Source organism: Mastomys coucha, unplaced genomic scaffold (assembly GCF_008632895.1).
Source record: "Mastomys coucha isolate ucsf_1 unplaced genomic scaffold, UCSF_Mcou_1 pScaffold12, whole genome shotgun sequence".
In the NCBI taxonomy this organism is placed as follows: domain Eukaryota; kingdom Metazoa; phylum Chordata; class Mammalia; order Rodentia; family Muridae; genus Mastomys; species Mastomys coucha.
In genome coordinates this window covers 56,052,401-56,071,018 of record NW_022196894.1, presented here as the reverse complement: position 1 = coordinate 56,071,018, position 18,618 = coordinate 56,052,401, and the positions used below count along the sequence as shown (strand labels likewise).

Sequence of the window (18,618 nt, the reverse complement as noted above, 5' to 3'; positions counted from 1 at the left end):
AGTGATCCTGTGATTCTGGGATCCTGGGATCCTGGGCTTGTTAGATCACCTGGGAGTGTGGCTTTCTCCTTGTGTTGTGGGACTGGCTGCATAGCTTGTGCCCAAGGTCTGCTCAGAACACTAACCCAGACAGACCAGAATGAACCCGAGTCACTGGACTGCCAGACTTGCTGTGTGCCTGGTCCTGCTGGTCCCAGTTGTGGCTGATTTCTTGAGAAGATTCCAGACCATGTGCTTCTCTAATTGAATATACAGAGAACCAAATCTGAAAAAAAAAAAAAAAAAAGTTTTCTTTTTTTCCTTTAAAAAAAAATTTACTTAATAGTTTCTGAAAAAGAAACAAACAACATAACATGTTTCTTAGGAGAGCAACTATGTTGGATTAGATTTGTCTAGCTCTTAAATAAAGTTCAAGACCTTGTTGCTTTTGAGAGACTGGGAGTCACGAACTCCCTGGAAAGCAATGGCCATGGCTAGGCAATAAAGCTGTCCAGCTTCTTCCTTACACTCCCGGCATGAGACAAAAGTCTGATAGCTTAAACCAGTGGTTCTCAACCTTCTTAATGCTGTCATCCTTTAATACATATTCTGCTGACTACCAACCAAAAAATTATTTTTGTTGCTACTTCATAACTAACTTTGGTATGCTATGAATAATAATATAAATAAATACCTGACATGCAGGATATCTGATAGGTGACTAGGGTGGGGGTTTTGACCCACAGGTTGAGAACTTCTGGCTGAAAGGCAAAGGCTTTTAGGCTTTTTATCTCCACTAGGTCACCCCTTATTGATGGACTGGCTCCGCAAAACCTGCTCAGGACATGCCACACAACAGTTCTGGGACAATCAAATCTTCTGGCTTTCTTCAAACTGACCAACCCTAAAATGGGGGAGGAAAACTCTTCAGACACAATGTTAAATGGAAAAGAAACTAGATTTTTTTTCAGCTTTTTGCATCCCTCACCCCCTGCTTTCGGAGAGTCCTTTCTCTGTGTATCTGCTGCATGTGTGTTTCCTCACCCTCAGTAAATGCCTTACTTCAACTGCTGATTCTGTCTCTGCTGCTACCTGTTGAGCTTCTGATTTTTCCTGCCCTTTGATTCTAAACAAATGATTCTAAACATATTCTAAACAGGGGAGAAAATGAACCTGAGAATCTGATCAAGACCCTTAGACTATATCACTTTTTTAAAAAAAACTTATTAGTATGTTTCTAGCAGTACATACTGGTTGTGAGAACTCAATCTTTCTTGCCTCAAAACCCTTTAGTTTTGGAACTCAAATTAGTAACTCCCAACAGGATACAGTTTGGGAAAGGCTACTCAATTTCAAAATCAAGTGTTGACTTCTTCCTGAACTAACAGCCTATAGCACAGTACCTCAGACTATGGTTTTCCTCAGTAGGCTATTCCCAGAAGAACCAAAAGAATAGAGCTCAAGTTTGGCAAAAGAACACAAGCAAGAAAAAAAGAGAGAGAGAGAAGAAAGAAATGGTAGTCTGAAACAACAACAACAAAAAGAAGTGAACGAGCCATTACTTTATGACATTTAAAAAATTCTGTTAAATATATATACTTAATATATATGTATACCTATATATATATATGGCTACAGGCCCAATCCATTGAGGGCTTTCAGTGAGAAGCTTCAGACCTCTTCTTGCCTGCTGTCTGTGTCACATGAGACTTGTTGTGGCTTTGGTCTGACTCAGATCTAGGTCTGAACCTGGCTTCATGCCTGTTTTTATTGTTTTGTGTTATCTCAGTCATACATACTTGCCAGGTTTACTGGAAAGTCGCTTGCTTCTCTAGTATCCATTTCTTATTCTATGGCCTTCTCAGGTCTGGTTGAGCCTCTTTTTATGCTTCTTTACTGGGCTTGTATGGACAGATAACTATTAACAAGAGTTGGTCTCCAATCCCTTAATGTTCCTTTGTCTACCACTGTTGTAAATATTTCTCCATCTCAAGGAAGTAATGCCAACTTTACACTTGTTTTGGTGGCCTAGTGACTTTTGGTAGAGCGAAAGGAAAGTTTTCAGTTATATAGGAGTCAACCTACATATGTGGAGGTCTTGATTAGAAGCTCAAAACCCAAATCGGGTGAACTGGGTCTGGAACACTCAAGTCTACCATTTGGCTTTGTTTTGGGAGAATGAGAGTTGCATTCAGCAGGAGTAGAAGATTGTTCAAGAAAGGTGAGGGAAAGAGGAGAATTAGAGCAGAAGAGACAAAAAGGGGGGGGAGGGAGGAAGGAAGGAAGGAAGGAAGGAAGGAAGGAAGGAAGGAAGGAAGGAAGGAGAATTGGAAAGGAAAGAGAAAGGAGTATTTAAGAGGTTGGCCTCAGGCTAAGAAGAAGAAAGGTGAACTGCAGGTCTCTAAACTTCACTACAAGTGCAAAATGCCCTGCAGCTCTGGGATGGAATCTCAGCTGGGAAGCCTCAGGGAAGTAAAGAAATGCTAAGCTAGAAAAGCACCATTGAAATGCAGAGGGAACGATCAGCAAGGGTGCTGGAGAGTTCTTTCTGTCTTTAGCCATTAGTCCTTATACCACAGGCTCTAGGAGGCAACTGACTTTTGTTTTTCTCTAACTGAGTTGGCACTGAACACACCAGCTTCTAGCAAACTGCAGGCACGTGGTAAACACCTCTGGGTGTGGAGTGTGCTAATGACTGGAAGGATGAATATTCAGTGCTTTGGGGAAAGGAAGGTGAGGCCAGGATGACTAGAGATTTCACAAGTGAGGAATGGAGTGAATCGAGAATTATCACTATAATGCTGACTGGGCAAGAAGGCTAAATAAAGAGATGGGATGTAGACTTGTTGACACACTGCTAAGCCCATGCTGAACTGAATGCAGAAAATTTAATTGACAAAGTGGTTTCTATGGCTGGAAGTGCATCTTCAGAGGGATGTCTGGTAGAGAGCAAGTGTGGGAGTGGAGATTAAGTGAACCTTTTCTTAAGCCATGTATAAGTGAGCGAGCCTCTGACTAATGCCAGAGAAGATGTCTTAAATGGCCAGGCTTGACATTTCATTGCTTTCTAGCCTGAAATATTGTCCCTCTGATGGATACTTTAATGGCAGGCCTCCTGACTCCAAAGGGTAGAGCAAAACTCAAAACATTTACCTTTGTCATCTACAAATCTTTTATCCATTATACAAAATTTGCAACATCCAAAGTCTAGGAGCTACATGGCATTAATTTATCATGTGATAAGCACTGAAGCATATAATTAAACTCTGCCTAGTCCTATCTCTTTTTGCAGGCAAAACGCACAAGTGCATATGCTTCTGTTCAGCTCCTTACATAGGCATACAGAAGGTCTTTTATGGGATATTTGTCACACAACATACAATTGTTCAGATGTCAGGATATCAACGCTTAATTAATGGGCTTGTCACAGTTCGTAGCCATTTTTCAACTATTTGGGATTTACAAAGATTGTCCTTTTGGGGTGCAATGACAACAACAACAAAAAAGAGAAAGGAAAATGTTAGCAAAATGATACAGCAAAAACTAAAACTAAGAAACAGATTCCTCCTTTAAGTCATTAGTAAACAGTTGTCTGATTGAATTCTTCTCACTTATACTTTGGATGTTCACAGCTGGCCAGGGATTCAGTCAGTTTGGGATGCCATTATAAAGCACCATATCACAAACTGGATAACTTTCGAGCCACTGACCCAGAATCCCTGACACTCGAGGCTATACGGCTGAGTTGAAGGGGCCATGACAAACAGGCCCTATGGAATGCCTTCTTAATGGCTGCCTAATTGCCTTTCATGGTAGAGTCAGGGAGTCTTCTGGGGTCACGTTCACAAGAACATGAATTTCATGCATGGTGGCTCCCTCCTCACTGCTCAGTTACAGATCAGAAACCCCACCTCTTAATACCTTCACACTCAGAGTTAAGAATGTGTCTGGGGTAGGGCACATTCCAAACCAAATGGTTCCAGGTATCTCTGCCTTTGTTCTCTCTTACTCATGTCTTATCTTGCAATGAACACTTACAGGTGAGGAAGGAGTAGAGATGGAGAACTGAAACACTGGGTTTCCTCTTTCTGGGGGAGCTGCTGAACTCATTTTCTCTGTGTACAGCAGCCGGAGTTGCTGCAGTACCTTAAGAATGAGAGCCATGCTTAGCATGCAATCAGGCATGGCAGAGAGCACTGAACATGCTATGAGGAAGCGTGGCTGGTGTTCTGAAAAAAAAGTGTTTGCATTAATTTATGTTTTCTTTATCCTTAGAGAAAGCATTCTGAGTTGGGAGAGGCGATCACAGAACAAAGGGAACCAGAAATGGCTATTTCATTCTATAACCTTATGCTCAGTGTATCAGAGGCTTATCTGAGCTTTACAGGACTCCCAGCCAACTTAATACAGTATTAAATGTTTTCCAGAAATGTCATAATCCAGAATAATGGACATTAATTTTTCTTACCTGAATTATTGGTTGAACAGAAAGAAATGATGTCTTGGGGGCGAAAGGAGGGATTGACACATAATCTGCCATCCTCCCACTGGTGACACATACTAGCTTCAGGTCTTCAGGTAAATTATTTAACTTCTCTGAATTCATCATCCAGAAAATTGGCAGAGTGGTAGTTAGCCCACAAAAATCTCTGCCTGTGATAAACGTGCATAAAGCCATCTAGCATCTACAGGAATATAGCAAATGTTTGCTCACATTCAAGGGTATCTTTTGACCCCACTGGTCGTTTCTCCTTTGACCAGCCTTTTTTTTTTTTTTTTTTTTTTTTTTTTTTTTTTTTTTTTTTTTTTTTAATCTTAATGTGTAATGGAAGAGAGCTTGAAGTGATGCAGACATTCATGAACAATGGTTTTCTGATGGACTCTCCAGTAATTGCCTTGTATTCTGTCAATATCTCCCAACCTGTCAAGAGGCCTTCTATGAAAAATAAGGGTATTGCAGTAAGTATAAGTTATTATGATAATTCACTTCAAGTTTGTAGATGGGTGAGTCCCTCTGATTCTAAGGTTCAGAACAGCAGACACCCAGAATGGTCAAAGTTCTGGTGAAGAGTTGCACATACCCCTTTACAACATCAGCCATGTCTAGTCCTCTCTGACAAGCAACTTAACAAAAGTTAAAGCCTGAGATACTGGCATATACATGTAGTCTCAGCCAGCCCCTGGAGGGTGGAGGAAAGAGGATATGGAATTCAAGGTGAGCTTTGGGTATATAATGAGTTTGAGTCCAGTTTGGGCTCCAAGAGACCCTGATGAAGAGGAAGAAGAGAAGAAACAGGAAGAGGAGGAGGAAAAGGAGGAGGGAGGGGAAGAAAAAATAAGGAAGAAGAGGAGGAGGGAGAGGAAGGGGCTGTTGGTGGCAGTTGCAAAGCAGCAGCAAAACAAAATTTAAAAAACAAAGCATACAAATACAGGTAAAGTTGCATTAAGTATGTTCCTAACAGATGCATGCTTAGATACCTAAAGTGAAAAATGCTTTGTGAACAAAGAAATAAACAAGCAATACTTTTTCTTTTTCAGTTACAAAGTCAATAGGTACTTATTAGGAAACTCAAACATTCAGAAACAGGGTAAGTCTAGCTTTGGGAACCACTTACAATGACAGAAGGTGTAGGCTAATACTGTTAGGCATTAGCAAACTAGGTAAACTGTCAACAGAGAGCCATTTGTAACACTTTAAAAGAACATGGGTCATGCCGGGTGGTGGTGGCGCACGCCTTTAATCCCAGCACTTGGGAGGCAGAAGCAGGCAGATTTTTGAGTTCAAGGCCAGCCTGGTCTACAGACTGAGTTCCAGGACAGCCAGGACTACACAGAGAAACCCTGTCTCGAAAAAAGAAAAACAAAACAACAACAACAACAACAAAAAAAAAACAAAAAAAAAAAAACAAGAACAAAAGAACATGGGTCATGGGACCAAAGTAGAAACCAGAAGGAGGCTCCAGCCCCTTCCCTCTCCTAAAATAGAACTTTTTCATAACTCAATAAAAGCTCTGAGCAACAAAGCTCATTATGTTGCTGTTTTGGGGATTGCCTCTTTCCTCTGTCTTTACTAAAGGACCCTGGCATTTCCGAGTTTTTGTGAGGAAGAGACACACAGCAACCAGAAAGTTTGTTCCTGTGTTGATCAGGGTGGCTAGGCACCCACAAAGAGAGCTACACTCTTTCCCATCCATCTTCCTTCTCCTCAGTCCTAGCTTGCCTCTTGGATTTGAAATCCAAACCTGAAGTAACCTTGTAAATTTAATAGTAATCACCAAATTGTTCTCTCAAAGGAAGTACCACTTTATAGTTCTGTGAATATTTTTCTGACACCTTTTTTGACAAAAGTGGACTTCAGGAATCCCTAGTTTCTGTAAAATTTATTTATAATTGTGTATTTTTTATGAAACATTTTTGGTATGTAAGAACATTAGGAAAGAGATGGCTCAGTCATTAACAGCACTTATTGTTCTTTCAAAGAACTCAGTTCAATTCCCAGAGCCCACATGTTGGATTGCATCCCATCTTAACCCCAGTTCCAGGCATTAAGTGCTCTCTTCTGATCTTCTCATGCACCATGTACACACAAAGTATACTTACATACATGCAGACAAGCAAAACACACAGAGCTGTTGGTATAATTAAGAAAAAAATACCAGAAGATCCATCACAGATGAGGAATTTTGCTACAGCACTTGACATACTGTCAGCTTTGAATTACACTCAGCTCCTTTCCTCTCAGTCTGTAGCTCTTCTCTCCTGGGGATCTTTTGATTGCATGCAAGTATTTGACAGTCTGGGGCTGTGAGCTGAATGTTAAACAATGAGTTATTTGACAAACACTGATATTGAAAAAGCATTCAGAGCTATGCAAGTCTGAGGGCATTGAACATTGAGATGGCTGGTGAGATGGCTCAGTGGATGAAGGTACTTGTGGCCAAGCTTGGCTACCTGACTTAGATCTCCAGCATCTATATAGTTGAAGGACAGATCCTACTCCCCTAAGTACTTCTCTGATGTCCACATGTAGTAATTGTACACACATACAAAATAAGTAAACGTAGTTAAAAGAAACTTGGGAATTTTGCCTGTTTGTGAGCCATTTTATTAAATTATATGAATTACTTGTGAAGGCCGTGTCTTCATGGTTGATTTCTTATGCACCCATAACAAATCGTAATATTTTCTGGATATTATCCCATTGACTATTAAGTAGCAATGGTTGCCTGTGTATTAATTAGTTTCCTCCAGCCCCATGTTCTACATGTTATGCTCCTGTAAAGTGTTGGGTCCATTCTCTAGTTTATGGAAAGAGAGAAAATCTGGTTCTTAAGACTAAATTATTATAACTTATGAAATGGTGCTTGGACTGTACACTACTGAATAATAATTTTACAGAGTAAGAATATCAATCATAGACTCAAATTCCTTTTTTGTGTGTGAATCTTCATGCTGGCAAAAATCATTACAGCAGATATATATACATGCATAAATATAGTTGAGACCATGGTCTGATAGACTTTGGGTAAGTCTGGTGCTCCCACTAAGACCGAAGCTTGCAAATGTAATAGCTTCCCCACATTATAGTCGTATTTGTAAGTCACAATACAGATAATTTAGGCAGTGTGGCTTATTCTTTCTGAAAAGGACTTGCTCTTGGAACAAGTGCTCACAGGAGATAAGATTCCATGGCAGATAGAGGATGGAATAGGTAGGATATTCACTTAAGCTGTGGAGGGGTTAAATGGAAACAGAATCAACTTCATCAGTCAGGCTCAGCCTTGAAGGAGATATTATTTAAAACTGAACAACCAGCTGGGTGGTGACACAAGCCTTTAATCACAGCACTTGGGAGGCAGAGACAGGCAGATCTCTTGAGTTCAAGGCTGGCCTGGTCTAAACAGCAAACAGCTCCACAAAACTGAAAAACCCAAGCTTTGAGAAATGGTTAAGAAGCAAACTCTTAAAAATTATCACTAAGTTAATGTGTAATAGAATTAGCTTGTCACTTTTGGGGTATTTTCAGTCCTGAGGTTGGTCAACTGTGATCTAATACAACCATCGTAGTGCGAGCACTCATATATGAGTAAGTTTCCCTTCACAGGTGCAGAAAGTCTTCCCATCAATGATGCTACAAAAGGCTGGGCTTGAAGAGGACAGGTTTGCACAACCTATCTGGAACTGCAGAAAAAAATACCAGTTTCCTGATCCTTTTTTTAGACCAGTGGTTCTCAACATTCTTAATGCTGTAACCCTTGGGTTGTGGTGACCCTAATCATAAAATTACTTTTGTTGATACTTTTTAACTGTAAATTTGCTACTGTTGAGAATCATAATGTAAATATTTTTGGAGTTAAAGGTTTGTCAAAGGGATTGGGGGAGTCCAAGGCAAGTGAGCAGATTACAGCCAATCTTTGCAGAATATAAAACATCATGGAGGTTACCTAAGAACAGCTCCTGGCCTCCTGCCTTAGCATATTTCTTTGCAGGTTAAAAAATCTAGGCAATGGGGCTAGGGAGATGGCTCAGAAGTTAGAGCACTCTCTGCTATTCCAGAGGTTCTGAGTTAAATTCCCAGCAACCACATAGTAAACCATACACACACACAAAGAGAGAGAGAGAGAGAGAGAGAGAGAGAGAGAGAGAGAGAGAGAGAGAGAGAGAGAGAGAGAGAGAGAGAGAGAGAGAGAGAGACCTAGGAGTATAGTATATTCATGTAATATCAGCAGTTGGAAGGATGAGGCAGGAAAATTGTCAAGAGTCAGAAGCCAGCTTGGGTTACCCAGCAAGATAAAAAGACCCTGTATAAAAGCAACAACACAACAAAAGCAAAATGGAGGAGAGTCTAGGAATGCCCCTCCCCAACCCACCACTACACAGATGGGTACCCGTACTCCAGAGTCTGAAGAAAGGGAACCTAGATTTCCATGACAGCCTAGATTACACAGGGAGGTGTTGTCAAAAACAGATGGAGCACACAAAACCTAGGGGGTCAGAAGGAATAAAGCAAAATGCAGGTTTCATTTTAAAGATCATGAAGCAAGCATGAGAGAACTCATCAGAAACTCAAAATGTTTGTGGTAGTTCTCCAGAAAATTTATCTAGATGGACAAATTCCAGGAGTTTTTTCTTTTCTTTTTTTTTTTTTTTTAACTATCCTGGTGTCCCAAGAGCATATAATTACAAAATCTATGTGAGTTATGTCAAAGGTAATCTGTAGAAAGGGTGAAGAATATGAATAGTCTGAGCCCTTTCATATTTGGATTGGAAAAACAAGTGCAACTACCTAGGGCTGTTGGTATAATTAAAAAAAATACCAGAAGGTCCTTCACGGTGGAAGGACTTCGCTGCCACTTGACACACTGTCAGCTTTGAATTACACTCAGTTCCTTTCCTCCCAGACTGTAGCTCTTCTCTCTTGGGGGTCATTTGACTGCATGTGAGTATTTGACCAAAGCCCAAAGACCAGGGCTGTGAGTTGAATGTTAAACGATGAATTGTTTGACAGACCACTGAGATTTAAAAAGCATTCAGAGCCCTGCAAGTCTGAGGGCATTCTTATACAAACTTTTCCGGAGTGAAGCCTACTGATAGGGAGAGAGGGTGGGAAGAAGGAAGGAAGAAAAGGAAGGGTGAGGGGAAAGGGAGAGAGGGAGGGAAAGAGGGAGGGAAGAAGGAAGAAAAGGAAAGAGGGGTGGGGGGAACGAGCGAAAAAGTGCCACCTTCGTTCTTCCTGAGGTAATAGATCTTTTTAAAACTCTAAGGTGAACTATGCTACTCCCCTAACACTTTTGTCCTTGAAGACCAGAGCCAGGAAACTGTGCAGCTTTGTGAACCCCTCTCCCTTTCAGCTAGAGACCAAAATACCCGGTGTGTCTGATGTCACAGACAGTCCAGGCTGAGACCAGACTCTCTGTTGCTTTCTGCCTCCCTTAAGCGCCTGGAAGGAGAACCCTTCACAGCCTCTCGCCTTTGCTCCCGCAGCTTTTCCAACAAACCGGGGCAGGATGGGAGTGTCTTCTTGGCTCTGGAAATCAATCCTCCTACCTTGTCCTGAAGCCACACGCCGCCCTTTCCCGGCCCTCCCTTCGCAGTGATTTTCCTGTCCGGGACTCCCAGCGAGGTCGAGCGGCTAGTGACCACCCCGCCCTTAAAGGTAGGAGCCAGGGAGCGTGGCTGCCGCCCGGCGGGTCTCGGAGCCCACCGGCCGCACTTTCGGCGCGAACTTGGGGGCGGCGGCCGCCCAGCATCTGGCGCCAGCAATAAGGAGGAGCTTCCCGCGGGGGAACGGTGGACTACTCAGACGCCCGGCAACACAGCGCCTCGCTCCGCTCGGCTCCTCGGCCACATCAACGTGGGGAAGGGATAGCGTCCTTGTCACCCATCTGGCGCAGGCTTCCGCTCCCTGCCTGCTCCGGACCTGATGCGGCAGACACCGCGGGACAGACAGAAGCGCGCTGCGGAGAGCCCCGCACATGCCTCTGCGGTCGCCGAGCTCGGGCCTCGGCAGGTAACTCTGCGGCTGGCCACGCTGCGGGTCTGCTTGGCTAGGGGTGAGGGGAAGACTGCGTTCCCCAACCCAGCTTGGGGTCTGGGGGTGCTGCCCAGGCTCTCCGACTCTGAACCCACTGAGGAATAGAGAAGGGGACTCTGCGCGCTCTCAGACCCTTCGTCCTCTGCCATTCCCCGGAGCGGTGAGGGGAGCCTCAGGGCCCTGAGATCCTCCAGCTAGCAGGATGTGAGGGGTGACCGGCTGGGAGCTCTCCTGTAGGGTCCTGGAGCTGCTTGGGAGGACTCCCGGAGAGTAGCGTCCAGGGGCGCAGGGACTCTCCTCTCCTGGATCGCCCCCAATCTATGCGGTGGGAGGCCCACAGGAGAGCATGGTTCCTCGCTCACCATTGTTTGTGAAAGGGTCTGTAAGCGAGGAGGGGTGAATGAGTCTGGAAGGTTCTCTTTTACCCTACCGAGTTTTCCAAGAAATCCTCCTTGGCACAATAACCTAACAAAATACCAAGGCAGTTTGTTTGGATTGAAAGGCAACGGTGAGAAAACTGCAGTTTTAGCTGCTGTGGATTTTTAAGAGAAGAGAGAAAAACTTGCTATTTTGCGATCGCTGCCTCAGGAGCTCCCATAGGCTTCAGCCCCTTTCTTGCGTACTGTTATTTTGACTTAAAAGAAAATTTATAAAAAGCAATTTCTAGAAACTAAAGATACTCGAAGCGCCTTTTAGGATCTTTAGAGGAAAGTGGGAGGACAACCTGGGTGTGTGAAGAATTTTGTTTGAAAGTAATGTTTAAAAATCGTGCGGGGTTGGGGACGTGCTAGCCTGTTAGGAACCACGCAGATTCCAAATTCAGAAGTCAAGTTTGTTTTTAAGAGAAACACCTTAATGCCATGAATAATGGATGGCTTAGGAAATAGCAGGTCCTTAATGGCTCCAGTCCCCTGTCCTGCTGACCTTCAGGCTTCTGCAACATTTCCTCAGATGGCCATGGCTGCCCCTATTAGGCTACCCTGACTGTTTGACTTTCCGGGTCTTCCAATCCAAATTTCCCTTCCAGCTTCTGACCGTGGAGCTATCTTTTAATCGACATGGTGATGTGAAATATTTGGGAAGGTCTGATGGATCAAGGCTTTAAGCGTCACCAAATATTGCTTTTGAAAGCAAGATCAAAAAAAGCAAAAACTAGAAAATTCCTTAGTTAGTTTGACTTTGAATAAGGCTATCTACTTCAGAGGCGCCTTAGACAATGGCGATTTGGGATCAAGGGAACTTTTGTGGAAAAATGTCGGTATGACTCTGATCTGTTTTTCCAAGGTGCCTCTAAGGCTTGTAGATGGGGCAGAGTGGTCATTCATTACCTAATAGCCCTTTTCTTGAAAAATGTTCTAACATAGTCACTGAATGTCACTTTCAGATCCCATTGTGTCTTGCTTGATGTATTAATGGTACAACTAAATAGGACTGCAGTTTTGAAGACATTTCAGGAGACTTGTGGCAGGCACCATTGTTTTTTGTTTGTTTGTTTTTTGTTTTTTGTTTTTTTTCTGTCTAAATTAATACAGAAAGACTGTGAGAATCAAAGAGTAGACGCCCTGTCAGAAGAATGCAGTCAAAGAGCATCAGTTCATCTTTTGTGAAATGGTAATTCTCAAGTTTCTCATTCCAGAACTCAGTGGTAGAGAACTGAATTCCACAGCCCTTTTCTCCTCCTGTTAGAGATATTGATGTGTTCCACATTATGAAGCACACATGAATAATGCCCTGCGTCCTACATTTCTATGATAAACATCATCAACTTACCACACACGTTCCAGATGGCTTTCAGGAAATTATGAACCTTTACAGAGTGGAGACATCTCTTTAACCTGCATCTAGAATGATGTCCACTGGTGGGGTGGGGTGGCAGCATGGAGTGTGTATGGAGCACCCATGTTGATCTCTGTGTGTCATTTCATTTAATATTCCCAGCGATGCCAAGACAAAATTTTCAGCCTGATCTTAAAGCTAAAAGTAATGAAGAGTTCCCTAAGTTGAGTTGCAAAGAATCCTGCGAAAATCTTTCTCTTTCCGTTTTACATCTTGTGGAAAGACTTACATAATTCTTCACTAATTCTTCCATGCTTTGTTTACATCTTTACATACATACATACACAGACAGACACACAGACACACAGACACACAGCACTTACAGCTTGAACTGGTTGTTCCTTCTGAATTACCATTCATTCCTGAGAGGCTTCTTGATCTCTATGCTTTGGTGTCCTTTCCCTCTGATACCGTCAGACTTTCTCTTGTTTCTATCATCGGCAGAGTTTTTATGAACCTCTGCATGTTCTATTAAGTCAGCTGACTCCAGTGGGTTACATTCTAAACTTTTAGCTTCCTAAAATATAGGTTTTCTGGAGCTCCCACTTCCTTCAAAGGCCAGCTCTGTCTTGCCTCTCAGTAATCTTTCAAAGTCACATTCTCATGCTTCACAATAAAATGAACCTTTCTCTTGTATGCCTACTGCTGTGGATAATGACATGCTATGTCACAGTTCTGAGTTAAGTCTTATGATTCGAAAATGTAGTGGCAGCCGAGAGATGATGATTCAATGGGGAAAGGTTTGCTATCAAGCACAAGATTAATTTCTGAGATCCATATGGTAGAGGGAGAGGACTGATCCCAAAAATTGTATTTTATGACATGGAGCAAGCTTGGCATGTGACAATATTTTGTCACTATTGTACACATGGCATTATATGTCAGTCTTTATGGTTCCATATCAGGGTGTCTCACTTTTTGTGGTGGTAGGAACTCTCTCCTGATGGCGACAGATACCACTAATTGTAGTCACCTCAGGCTTGATCAAGAACTTGACTGCTGTCCCCTCGGGCTAAGGAAGAGATTCTGGGAGAGAAGTTAAAAGGATGAGAGATTAAGAATCTGTTTTCTCCCATGTCTATATTTCTTTTCTTGGTCACCCAAAGTAAGAGTTGCTGAACTATCTTTCCTTGCCACACTTTCTGATCAGATGCCAGGGGATTTCCTTTTGTGGGAAGTTGAGAAAAAAGCAGGAGGAAAGAGACCAGCTCTCATCACAAATATTGAAAGCTGGCGTGAAAAGGTCCTGTTCTCTCACATCTCTCTCCTTCTCATATAAAGTATGCACATGACAGACATCATTTTGTTTTTCAGTAGCATGTAAACACTTTGGAGACTCTTTAATCATCTTTGTGCTTTTTATTTCATAAGAATAGGAGGATTTTTTTTTCTTTTAACATGGTGAAAAATAAGGCCTCCAGATGAGATACAAGAATGCTAGATATTGCCCCCAAACCCAGAGGGTCATTGCTGACTTCCAAGTTGTGGAAGTAGATCTATAGTTGGTACAGAGGGGAAGGGATCTGTCCTAGGATGCAAGGCTACAGAGAAAAGTAGTTTCCAGTGAATCCTAGGTGACTTGTTGCCCAGCCATTCATAAGGTACGGTATTCTTCATGGACAATAAATATAACTTAGTATGTCTGTATAACAAGAGATGTTCTTGAAGGGTGGAGGGGTGTATATTGTAGAGTCACACAAAAACAAAAAACCAGGGGTGTATATGTAGAGTCAGACAAAACAGAAAAACCCTATGTTCTAATAGAGCATTGTGAGAGTCGGCATCAATAGGAAAGGTACAAGAAAGTGAAAAAACGTGTTTCAGATGGGCTGGGTGTGGCATCATAGGGATGATGTGTTGTGGTTTTGGTAAGATGGATGTGTGGGTGTACTGGCTGGTTTTGTGTGTCAATTTGACACAGGCTGGAGTTATCACAGAGAAAGGAGCTTCAGTTGAGGAAATGCCTCCATGAGATCCAGTTGTAAGGCATTTTCTCAATTAGTGATCAAGGAGGGAGGGCCCATGGTGGGTGGTGCTATCCCTGGGCTGGAAGTCTTGGGTTCTATAAGAAAGCAAGCTGAGCAAGCCAGGGGAAACAAGCCAGTAAGGAACATCCCTCCATGGCCTCTGCATCAGCTCCTGCTTCCTGACCTGCTTGAGTTCCAGTCCTGACTTCCTTTGGTGATCAACAGCAGGGTGGAAGTGTAAGATAAATAAACCCTTTCCTCCCCAATTTACTTGTTGGTAGTGATGGTAGTGGGTGGGGGCGGTAAGGGGTGACGGAGGAAAGCAGTTGACCTCTCTGAAGGTATAATGGGTAAGATGTGTTTGAGGGAAGAGCCAGTGAAGTAGAGAGCAGAAGAAAGGGGATTCCAGGAAGAGGAAATGCAGTTTCAAAGGTTCAGTGACATGCTTGGATTTGGAGTGTCTGGGAAAAGAAAGGTCAGTCTAAGAATACTGGATACTGTGTGTCCACAGTCCGGATACTGCGTATCCACAGTCTGGATACTGCATGTCCACAGTCCGGATACTGCGTATTCACAGTCCGGATATTGCGTATCCACAGTCCGGATACTGCGTATCCACAGTCTGGATACTGTGTAGCCCTAGAAGTGTGCAAAACATGGGGTGGGAGATGGAGTCCAAGATACAGAAGGGGAACGGATTTTGTGGTGCCACCCACAGAGGCTTGATGGAGAGCACCTGGATATACTTAATTGGAGCCACCTTTACCCATCATTCCCCACACTGCACAGAACTACAGCCTCTGGTGGCTTACTCATCCACAATCACTGAGGTTTTCCTTCATCCCAGCCCATTGCACAGGCATATGTATATGCAGGGGTAGGGCGCAGAGAACCTGCATGGTATTATTCCTTACAGCCTCTGGAAAAAAACAAAACAAAACAAAAAACCCTCACGTACTTGCTTAATTTCACGTTCACGCATACAATTCTATTATGCTGGTTTTTCAAATGGTCTCTGTGAAGCCTTTGGGTTGGCTGGTAACACGTGAAACCAGATACCAGAAATTAATTATCTATTCAAATTAAGTCATAGCTGAAAACAATAGCAAGGCAGCTGCTGCTGAGACACTGCTATAAATAGCAGAAGCCGGGCCTTCTAGAGTTTGTTTCCTATCCTCTCTGTAGTCTGTCACCTGGGTTCATCGGACTGGGAACATAGTATCTGTGGCAATTCCTTCCTCTTTTTTCTCCAGACATGGTCTTGGAAATGAGAAATGAGAGTAGTGCGCAGATCTGGGAATTATTATTTCTGATTTAATAGTAGTACTGGTTTATTAGTAATGCTCAGATGTCCTGTAAACTTTCACTTATCCTTTGATTCCAGGAGGTCTCGTGTGACTCTCTGGAAAAGACTGACCTGGATTTTAGAGAGGAAAATCGCCTTTGAGAGTCTTCAATATGTTCATTACCTATCTACTAGCTGCTTGTTTTTGGCCTTCCTGCCTCAGCTTCTCAATCATACATGGGCACAATATGCCAAACGTTGTATTCTTGTTCTCTCAGTTGATTTAACATCTAGAATTCCTTTCTGTTTAAGAGGACAGCACTATGTTCAACATGCAGAGGTAGCAAACAGTTAACAGATAACAACAGACAAGTTCTAGGTTGCCAGGATAAACACTGACCAAAAGCAACAAGAGAAGGAAAGGGCTCACTTGGCTTATAGGTGACAGTCCACTGTTATGAAAAACTAGAAACGGACCTTGAAGCAAACACAGATACCCTCATAGGCCAAACCAAACTGATTGTGGCAATTTTTCAATTGAGATTTCCTCTTTCTGGATGTGTCAAGTGGATGACCAAAATTAGCTATCACCCATGTCTTAGTCAGGGTTTCTATTCCTGCACAAACATCATGACCAAGAAGCAAGTTGGGGAGGAAAGGGTTTATTCAGCTTACTTACACATTGCTATTTATCACCAAGGAAGTCAGGACTGGAACTCAAGCAGGTCAGGAAGCAGGAACTGATGCAGAGGCCATGGAGGGATGTTCCTTACTGACTTGCTTCCCCTGGCTTGCTCAGCCTGCTCTCTTATAGAACCCAAGACTTCCAGCCCAGGGATGGCACCACCCACAAGGGGCCCTACCCCCTTGATCACTAATTGAGAAAATGCCTCACAGCTGGATCTCATGGATCTCAAGGCACTTCCCCAACTGAAGCTCCCTTCTCTGTGATAACTCCAGCCTGTGTCAAGTTGACACACAAAACCAGCCAGTACAACCCACCTAATGCTTACTTCAGAGGTTAATGTGACTATATTAGCTCAGTTATAAAACTGTCACATTCAGCATTCAACCCGGTAGGTATTGTTATTAGTGTATTGCTTGAAAAGCTCCTCCGGATAGAAAAAAAAAAAACAGATTCATCCCCATAAATTTGTTCATGCTAGTTGAAACTCTAAGCGGGACATGGTGGTTGTACCTACTTCTAATCTTTGAATTTGTGAAGCTGAGAGGCAGGACTTTGAGGACTGTTGAGCCATCTCAAAAACCAAAACAGTCATTAAACAGGAACAGAACCAAAAACCTATAAGTAGGAGAAAATACCGTATTCTTTTTTTTTTTCTGGAAAATTCCAATGTACTTATGGTGGGAGAGATGGCTTATGTAGATGCCAGCAAGTGAGTATTCTGACATTTGCTTTCCTGTGTAGCAAGCTGTCAGTACAGCTTCATAATTCCCAATTGATGGTAGTTTGTGCTGGGTTACTCAGGTTGGTGGCTGCTTTAATGAGGCATTTAAGTGTGTCCTCAACATGAATAATGAAGTTAATTGACTCTTTAGGACTAAGACATCTTGGCACGTCTGGTGATTCAGCTGTATTATCACGGTTGCTCTGGAGGGTGAGACAGGAAAATTGGAACTTTAAGGCCATTATGAACACCTTAGTGAGCCTGTGTTTCAAAATTTGGGTCACATAACAATGCATGAAGCCAAAAGAAGTCTACCAGCGCTGTATTCATAGTTTCATGCATTTTCTTCCCCCCAGTTTCTTAGGCCACAATTTCATGGCTAATCAAGTTTCAACTGCTTATTCTGGTGTTTCCTGGATACCTATTTGGTATTACTTACCTGGTGTGAGATATATTTAGTGCCTCAGGGCATAAAAAGCTCTCCTTAGCAAAACCAACAAGGCTGGGCAAGTTGCTAGATGGAGGAAGCTCGGACTGGAGAAGGAGATTGGTGAGGTTAGAGGGACCTTGGGCAGGATTAAGATAAAGCTGGGGAATAAGGGAAATCATACACCGATGAACTCCTGTTTATGGATGGCTGACTATATTTAAAAATTGAAAAATAATCAGGAATGCAACTGAGTGGAAGAGGATTTTTCTAGCATGCATGAGGCATGGGGTTCAACATACAAACATACACACTAGAAAATGAAATTATGCCGCTCAGTGGTGGTACATTCCTTTAATCTCAGCATTCCAGAGGCATGGGCAGGCAGGTGGATCTCTGCATTTGAGGCCTGTAGGGTCTACAAAGGGAGTTTCAGGACAGCCAGGGCTATACACACACACACACACACACACACACACACACACACACACACACACAAAACTGTTTGAAAAATAAAATAAAATAATTTAAAAATAAAATGTAGGCACTTAAATGGTATGAGTAGGTGTTTAGCTGCTTTCAGGAGGGATTAATTTATAATTTTAACAGTGTGATGATTTTAAAACTTTTCCATTGTAAATGGATCTTACAAAGGACACTGCTCTCAAGTGACTTACTATTTGGGGCAATGTTTCAGGTAAACATCAGATGACTTAGTTTTACTTTATTGCACCCGTCCTACAGATAAATTACAACTTTTTAAAAATTAATAGGATATTAGAGATTGTCATGTTGTCTGAACATAAAGTGTACATGTTTTTAGACTCTATGTTTTTGAGGACAGAGTTTGCATATTTACTACAAAAGCCCATTTTTACAAATTTGGTGGGCAGGGCTCTTTGGCATTCATGGTAAAAGAAACATATTCTTATAAACCTTATCTGCCTGAGCACTCTACCTATAAACACCAAAATTCCAGTGCACAAAACATTCATTCTTTAGCATAATTTCTTTTTAAAAATATTTTATTTATTATATGTAAGTACATTGTTGCTGTCTTCAGACACACCAGAAGAGTGTGTCAGATCTCATTATGGATGGTTGTGATCAACCATGTTGTTGCTGGGATTTGAACTCAGGACCTTCAGAAGAGCAGTCAGTGCTCTTAACTGCTGAGCCAT

The 18,618-nt window shown here is 42.4% G+C and overlaps 1 protein-coding gene and 1 long non-coding RNA gene across 5 annotated transcripts in view; one reads left to right on the top strand and one right to left on the bottom strand.

The window, feature by feature from the left end:
- Nucleotides 1-114: 114 nt before the first annotated feature.
- LOC116086019 lies at nucleotides 115-12,874 on the bottom strand. Its single transcript, XR_004116789.1, has 3 exons — nucleotides 12,673-12,874; nucleotides 674-883; nucleotides 115-265 (listed from the first exon to the last, which is right to left on the bottom strand). It is a non-coding gene; the product is annotated as an uncharacterized LOC116086019 (long non-coding RNA).
- The window catches only part of St3gal6 (ST3 beta-galactoside alpha-2,3-sialyltransferase 6), a 61,399-nt gene continuing 52,115 nt past the window's right edge, over nucleotides 9,335-18,618 (top strand). The window contains exons 1-2 of one of the 4 annotated variants that reach the window (XM_031364161.1): nucleotides 9,335-9,418; nucleotides 9,964-10,489. The gene's annotated coding sequence lies outside the window, so the exon portion shown is untranslated. Of the gene's footprint in view, nucleotides 9,419-9,796; nucleotides 10,490-18,618 lie in introns of those variants that run through there. The other 3 variants (XM_031364162.1, XM_031364163.1, XM_031364159.1) reach the window with 3 other exon arrangements.